This window comes from Lactuca sativa, chromosome 9, assembly GCF_002870075.4.
Source record: "Lactuca sativa cultivar Salinas chromosome 9, Lsat_Salinas_v11, whole genome shotgun sequence".
Classification (NCBI taxonomy): Eukaryota; Viridiplantae; Streptophyta; class Magnoliopsida; order Asterales; family Asteraceae; genus Lactuca; species Lactuca sativa.
Genome location: NC_056631.2, coordinates 66512655 through 66521410, shown reverse-complemented (window position 1 = coordinate 66521410; position 8756 = coordinate 66512655). Strand labels below are relative to the sequence as shown.

General features: G+C 37.0%; 1 long non-coding RNA gene across 1 annotated transcript; it reads right to left on the bottom strand.

Annotated features, from left to right (window-relative positions):
• Nucleotides 1-6626: 6626 nt before the first annotated feature.
• LOC128128704 (uncharacterized) lies at nucleotides 6627-8048 on the bottom strand. Its single transcript, XR_008226717.1, has 4 exons — nucleotides 7645-8048; nucleotides 7391-7459; nucleotides 7041-7313; nucleotides 6627-6946 (listed from the first exon to the last, which is right to left on the bottom strand). It is a non-coding gene; the product is annotated as an uncharacterized LOC128128704 (long non-coding RNA).
• Between the last annotated feature and the right edge of the window lie 708 nt (nucleotides 8049-8756).

Here is an 8756-nt window from a genome sequence, read left to right as displayed (position 1 = left end):
CATGCATGCCCCAAGCATGTCCTAAACCTATCTTAGGTCAAAATGACAAGAAATGGCCCCAAACTCAACCAAGATTCAGAAATTACAACCACACTCCAGATCCATAAGACTAAATCATAGAGAATGACTCACTGATCCATAAAAGCTGCCAACTTTATGGATCTCAAGCATGAAATCCAACATAAACTTGCAAAACGGAGCTTAGAACTTAGATCTAGCAATTTGAGCTCATAAAGATTGGATCTTGGATACTTACAATGGTCCAAGATATGCACAAGATGATGATGATGAAGCCTCCTTGCTGAAACAACACTCTAGAACCACTTCTTCTTCTTCTTGTAGCCACCAATACACTAAAATGGATTCAAAATCACCAAGATGGATTAGGTTTAGGGTTATTCTGAGTTAGGGGAAGGTGGAGGCTGATAAATGAACCCTAAAACCAATATAATGAGGCTTAAATATGTGGGAAACCCTAAGACTTCGTGAACTTAGATTGCAGCGCTCCTCACATCGTGAGCTCTTATTGCTCACGTTGTGAGCTTAGTCTCGGATACAATCTGCATGCGGCCCTCCTTACGTCGTGAGCATCCATGCCTCACGTCGTGAGGACCCCCTTTTCACAAAAATCCAATCTTTTGACACTCTGAAACCCTAATTCGATTCATCCAAGGACACAGATGTTACAACTCTCTCCCCCTTAAATTAGATTTCGTCCTCGAAATCACTCCTTACTACCTCCCACCCACACCGAACAATTAGAACACTTCATCCACTGCCCCTAATGGACAACCATTACCAGTCTGCCTGAAATTCAAAACTCTAAACCTTGTCTGACTCCCTAACAGACAGCCCATGGTAAGACACTGGCATTACAATTCCACATCATATTCCGACTGACCATAACACTTTCATTCCTTGATTATCTTATTGTTTCCACTGAAAACATAATTATTGACAGATCCTTGCTGCCGAAATCTTTCAATTGGTAGAAGATTAGATAATCCTTCGAGTAAAAGACTCATCCTGAAGTTAACGAATTCATGAACACAATGAGTTACAAGTCACAATCTAAGAGATAAACATTTTAGTGCTGAACAAGACACCGATTCCTTAACGGTCAAACTGATATGTTGTTGTTATAATTCTGAAGTCCCATAACTTGCAAGACCTACACACAGGTAGAACCATTCCAAAGCATAGTCACAAGGGCCTTTTCTACCATCCGTACTACAAACATCCCTTTTTGGCCTTGAACCTTCCAACTGATAATCCATTACACAGATTCCTAAATCCATAAACGTCTAATGTAAGATCTTGTGTGTGTGTGTGTGTGTGTGTGTGTATATATATATATATATATATATATATATATATATATATATATATATATATACCCACAACTTCCAACGTGGGTCTCGACCAAAACCAACTCGATGCATAACTCAGAATCTGAGATCCAAGGATTTCCACTTGCATTTCACCTTAAATCTTCTAATCCACAGCATCCATTCACTAACCTTCCTCTAGTCCCTGACTGGAGACACCACCAAAACATGCAGAAAAGATGCTCAAAACATATCTATCGTGATCTTCATCCAAATCCAAATCCATAAGATGTACCAAAATCTGAAATAAACCCTTGACTCCCTTTCATGCCATTACCAACCACTGCTCCTACGAGCAAAGATGGTCAATCCAAGAATTTTCACATTGCATCCAACCCATATCAACTCAGGCATACCCCCACCTAGCAATCAATTGAGACATTCACAAAGAAATTTATGATTCGAGACTTCATAACTGATTTCCAACCTTGATAATCAAAGCCCTAATAACAGCTTGCGAACAAAAGGGATTTATAGTGCATACATTCCTTAGAGACTTTCCAACACGTGACTGATACTCCCAACAACCCTTAACAATTCCCTTTATCCAAACCAGCTGATTTGTGAGTCTCCTGACTTCTATCAATGCGCTAACACTGAAATTACCACAAGCAGAAGGAATGAACAATCATAATCACTAAGCCCACAACCTATGACTGGAATACCCCTAAAAGGTCCTCAACGTAGCTCTGGATTGTGCGCAAGCCCACAGCATGAGTCTGGAATGCCCAACCCGGCCCTCAGCCCATGTCTAGAATGCTCCCGCTTTCACACCGATATTATCGACATTACATCATTTGCACAACACTCTGGGGGCCTAAAGATACTCACCTTATTCCATCGCCTTGCATGGACCAAAACAACGTCCCCCTCAACACTAATCGTGCACCACAAAGCCATAATCTTACCACACACAATTCCTTTCACAGAACATGCTTCTACCAATGCAAACCTTATGAAATCATGGTCGCACACGAGCTGTGGATAGAATAAACGGTCGAAACAAGATCCCATACTTGATTGAGACTGAACAGATCCAACCAATACACAACTAACTCACTAAAACCTTGTGGTCATCCAAAAATGTTGTTAAGGCTCTAGTCAGGTCCATCCAATTACTAACCTAAAATTCTGGACTCCCAATAACCAAGAACATCGTCCAAACTCGAGCTGAACCTGGCGATATGCCAAAGAATCCATTGAACTTCAACTGATAAAATCCAATACTTCTGAAGAATCTCTGCTTTGATGATGCGTGAAATGAACAATGGTCGAGAACACATTAAAACTTAATCCAAAGAACCAAAACCCACGTAGAATTGAACATACCCGTCTCTGGAAATGATTTACCGATCGACATCTGCTCAATCAAAACTAAAAATAGCAATCCAAACAACAAACTAAAAAAATCCCTCAACCACTGATACTCAACCTGAGTGATCCCAGTGGCTCCTCATATATACATTAGCATTCTGAATGGAAACAATGATTACATGAGCTCCTTGACCAACTACTTTCTGTTGAGAGACAACCCATGTACCTTCCGGACACATACATCTGATCGCCACTTACTATATACCCCTGCCTTGACCAAATCCTGAAACGAGATTCCACATACCTGCACCGCAGATCCTTATGATCCATTCTTCCAACATCATGAACTCGAACAGATCGATGACCCTCCGAGCAGAATACCAGTTGTCCCCTACTTAGGGTTCGAACCACCACCTACTGGTGTTGAAACCAACCATGTCTCAAATCGGCTCAAACAGGCACAAACCATCCCTGACTCTTGGAATGCATAACACACTCAGTATGATCTTCCAGATAAGGACCAATCAAATCCTAAGAGAATTTTGGATTTCAGCTGAAGACCTCTGAAATTCCCAATTATTACCACTATAACTTTAAGGATTCCATGAAAATGCATACACAAACACTAACTTACGATCCAAAACATACGCTCCTTGACTGCAATCTCAATCTTCGATTCGGTACTTGACTTTCCTATATTTAAGGAAAACAGACCCTTGATCGCATCACTAAGCATCCATACCACATCAATCCTATTTCGTATTCCCACGTTTGCATACTATCGCCAAACCGCAACCAAATGGCCCTATGTTGGGTTTACATCCCAACTCTGAAAGTTACAAGCATGTTCACTGCTTCTCCGAACTCGCACTACTAGAAAAAAGGCCTTTTACGACGCTCATTGCGCGTCATAAAACGCTCAGACGACGCGCAAATGCGTGTCAAGGAAGGCCCTGTCATAAAGAGAGACGATGCGCTTTTGCGCGTCATCTATAGACGACGCGCATTTACGACGCGCATTTATGACGCGCATTTACGACGCGCGGTTACGACACGCAATGCGTATCAAGGAAGGCCCTGTCATAAAGGAATACGATACGCATTCGCGTGTCGTAACCTTACGACGCGCGTGTTAATGACACGCAATGTGTATGAAGAAAGCCTCTGTCAAGAAAGGCCATGTCATAAATGAAGATGACACGCATGTTTGCGTATCATAATTTTAAATGTTAAAAAAAAATATTTTTTATAGATTTACTAATTTTCAAATTAAATTTGCATTTAATGCCTCACAATATAAAATAAAATATCATATACAAAAAATATAATCCATTTCATAAAATTTAATGTCTTACAATTCTATTTGTTACAATATATAAATTTACATGATGTGTAGTGGAACAAACAATGAGATACGCATACAATGGAGATGGATAACAAGACATCAAAAAGGAAAAAGAAGGGCAAAAAAGTAAAATACGAGGCCACGCATGAGAAGCTCAGCTACTTTAGCAGCAACTGTGTTACGTGCAACATCCTTGCTAGCCTGAGAATGAGATGCATATCAAAATATCAAAGTTGTTAAGTAACTAGTTCCTTTTGTTTACTTTCCCAAATATTTTTTAAACATCATTTATCCGTACAATACTCAAAGTAAGAAGACATACCTCACCCCTTATCAGCAATGGGTTTCTTCCCTCATCAATTAGGACATAATCAAGTTCATCAACTATTGCAAAATGCAATGGTTTTGGCCTGATAAACATTGTGCTATTATTAATCCAAGAGACACTTCAAATGAAATCTGCCTTAGTAATTAGTATTAGTATGAAAAATGTGGTAATACCATCTCATAACAAGTTGCAATTACAGACGATAAAATCCCAACAAGCATCTACAGTGAAAACATATTAATCCAAGGGCAAATATGTAATTTTATATTCATGTCTAAAAAAAAGCATACCAAGGAATAAGCAGCATACGGGAAGTCTGAAACTCCATAATGCAAACCATCAACAATAAAAGCAAAAGCATTCAAAGGCTGACTAGCACTCACAAACTTTTTTCACAAAATCAAAACGCATCAGAATATATATATATATATATATATATATATATATATATATATATATATATATATATATATATATATATATATATATATATTAACAACAAGGGTATTATAGGGAGTTTACCAAAACCCCGGTTCTAGCAATCGCCAATACTCCAATGTCCTTAGTGAACAGTGTGACTATGGAACCAAATGAAACTCCCAATATTGCAGCCAAAGTAACACCCATCACAAAACCAATCTAAAGAAAATAATAAAACATTAATTAACTTTTATAAAATAAAAACATCTTTATATATTATATAAACAAAATAATTATTAATTAACATTACAGTCAACACGAAGTATGTGATATCATTCACAGATCTATAATTCCCTTTTGAAACCGAACTAGCAATCAACGCCTAAAACAAAACAAAACAAAAAAATGGTTAAGAAGTCAACTAACTGACAAATAGTCAAACATTTTCCTTAAACTATATGTCAAGTCAAGTCAAAGTCAACATTTGGTTAATTTATACCTGACCAGATGCAGCCAACGCATCTGTAATAAGGGAAACTGCCAACCAAACTTGCAGACATATATGATGAAGCAGTAGAGTAGAGTACCTTGAGCATTTCATTTTGTGTTGTCAGCAACTGGTCCCGCCCTTGCAACTGTACCATACTCATCTTACCAGCAAGTATGTCTGCTTCTTTCCCGCCCAGGAAATTTGTTTTCTTTATTCATTTAAGAACCAAAACCCTAAAAAACATTATATAGAATTATAAAAACTTCAAGAAAAGTCAAAGGGAATAATACCTCAAGAATATGTAGACGTCAATTCACAGGCAATTCAGCATTTAACACAGCAGATTTTATACCAAACTGTCAAAAAATATATAAAAAGTTTTATTAAAATCTATAATAGGTAAAAAAAAGATTAATTTAATGGGAAAAATAATACTTGCTCAAAGTTTTAGTCTAAAACTTGTGTCAATTGTATTTGTAAATATAAAGACTTTCTTTTGAACAAGATCCAACTTCAAAATTGCAAGAATGTAAAGACGCTTATCTCGATAACTACATTGTATCTAAATATAAAAGTAAAAGAAATAAATAAAGATTCAAGAAACTATAAAATGTATTAAAGAAATGCCCTAAAATAAGTTTGTTAAATAAGTATACAAGATTTTAGCTCTTAAGCTCTTACCCAAAATTGCTGAACATTTTTGGGGACAATTTCGTCCTTTCCATCACCAACTTCTGCTAAAGTAAGAATATAGGGATTGTGTAGATAAAGCTTCTTCAAGCTTTCAACATCATCACTGCAAAAATTTCATCAGAATTAATTGAATGAAGAAATTGCAGGGGTAGAAATGGAAATACCATCTTATAAGAAGTGATAATGACACAAACAAACCTTGAGGTAGCAGCCATGAGAAGGCATTGACATCTTTTAGGAATGTGAGTTTTGAGATCTTTGAGATTCTTTTCATATCCATATGTAAAAAGAAGATCTGCCTGATTTACTAACATGAATCAGTACTTTAATAAAGAGTATTATAAATGTTACAGAAAGAAAAGAATCCATACCTTATCAAGAATAATAATTGAAAGATAATCATGAACGGATTTTGCTTGAAGAACACCTGATGAAAGACATCTTTGGACACAAGCTGGAGTAGAAACAAAGATATAAGGAGGCCCTGACAATGCTGTCGCCTGAAAATTGGAAAACAAAAGCAAAAACTACCAATTTACCGTTGATCTTTATAATATTGAAGAACAGAATTGGATTTTGTATAAAAAATTTACAAAAACTAATCAGTTCAGAGAAACTTGGTTCACCCGTTAACTAAAACTTTATTTGGCAACATCATTTTTGCAAGAGGAAGTAATGCCCCTTGAGAAATCAGAATTTGTCTCGGTTCTTCACCTTCTCCTGCAACATTTCCTAATGCTTATGCACACTGCTCTGCAACAGGCACTGAACTCTTTTTTGGATAACAATTACAAAATTAGAATTACGCCATTGAAGTGATATGAAAAAATCAAGAAATATTAAAAACTAAGTACTTAACACTAACCTCCAATTTGAGCAATGAGTAAAGGTAATGCAGGCAATTAAGCTCTTGTTTCTTTAGGTTTTCCAGCAGCTATGTTTGTAAGACACCAAGCTGCTTCAAGCAACTGTATTATGGATCCAGAATAAAAATTAAAACATATTAAAAAGGGTATGCTAAAAAGAAAGAAGGTCATTACTAATATTATTATTGTTTATTACCTGCTCATCATGGGAACTGCTCTGTAGATAAGAGGGGTATCAGATCTTCAACAAAATGGATATGAATGTGTAAACCTTCCAGTCTTGACCAGCCTGCCCTTGTCCTGTGCACCATCCATAATAAAAAGAATCATAATTTGTTTTATGCATTTGCCCCTGTTCATAATCATATACCATTCAACTATTCTTGCCTTCACTTCATGAATAATATATTTATCTGTACGCATCTTTTGGAGACCTGTTCAAGTAATAGTTATTGGCAACCAATTTTTCCTGCATAACCCAATTATTAAAAATTAAAAAATAATAATAAATTTAAAAAGTACAATAATGCCCTTATTGATACGCACCAGATGAGACTGCACATTTGCCATCTTCTTTTCATCAAACTCATACTCTTTAACAGGTACTTTTGTAGCCTTTTAACATACAACAACAATACTAGTATCAAAAATGGATTACACAAGATGAGACAGGGGCCTTGATTTGATAATCAAATATTGCAATACTCAGTGAAGCAAATAATCAAACACTTAGTGGGCAGTAAAAACTTAATTGTGTTGATTGAAAAGAAGTTTAGGGACGTAAAGGAGAAGAGGAGAACCTGAATCAACGAATCTGGCATATGGTTAGATGTTTTTACCAGAGACGGTAACGATGGTACTCATAGAGAACAAGATTAAGAAGCAGACACTACATTGATTTTCTAGAAAGAAAATGGCAAACAGTTAGTAATTGATCCAAAATCAATAATCGGCACATCACCTGCACTCGAATTGATGACATCGTTAGCTTCCCGAAACTCCAGCGACACTGTTACTTGGCCTGGACTCCGGCGACTCATCTGACCTACACCACGACGACGTCAGTTGTACCAACGACTCATCTAATCCCAAATCTGATCTTCAACCTTCGGTTTCTAATCTTCAACCTCGAACTTGAGCCCTATAGCTCCTCACAACCCCTTGACAACCTTTGAACGCCACCTCACACCCTCACCTGCAAATAAAAAAAGAAATAATAAGAAGGGAGAAGAAGGATTGTGATCGAGCTAGAGGAAGAAAAGAGGAAGAATACGTACATCATTTCTTTCTTCTTTCTTCTTTCTTCTTTCTTCTTTCTTCTTTTCGCTCTCCAACTCTGGCTATAAATACGAAAGCGCAAGAGATATTGAGAGGAGTGAGCGGGGTACTTCAAAATTTTGGGGGATTTTCCATGTTTCTAGTGGTGGCGGCTGCTAGGTTTTACAGAGAGTAGTAGGGGAGAAAATGAAAGAAGATATTACTATTTCAAATGTGTTATGTTTGATTAGGGTTTGCACATAGAAGGAAGTGAAAGTCGATCGGAGAAGAAGGGGTTTGCAGAGAGAAAGAAGGGAGAGAATGAAGTTGATTTGGCGGGTGTAGAGAGTAGAGAGGAAGAGGAAGCGGGTGTTCAAAATTTTGGGGGATTTAGTTTCCCCCCTGAGTCCCAGAAATGCGTGTTTATTAAAATTATAAAGCGACATTTGTAGAGGACGCCCTTTTTATTATAGGTGCCCTCCGTGTTTTTAATATTTTTACATCAGACACGAATTTAAGGGCACTCAGTAATGCGCGACCTAAATCCTTAAAATTTTTGAAGAGATGACACTTTTTTAATGTCGCTCTCTAATGCGTAACATAAATCAAAGAGCGTCGTGTTTTGCGCGTCGTAAAAGGTCTTTTTTCTAGTAGT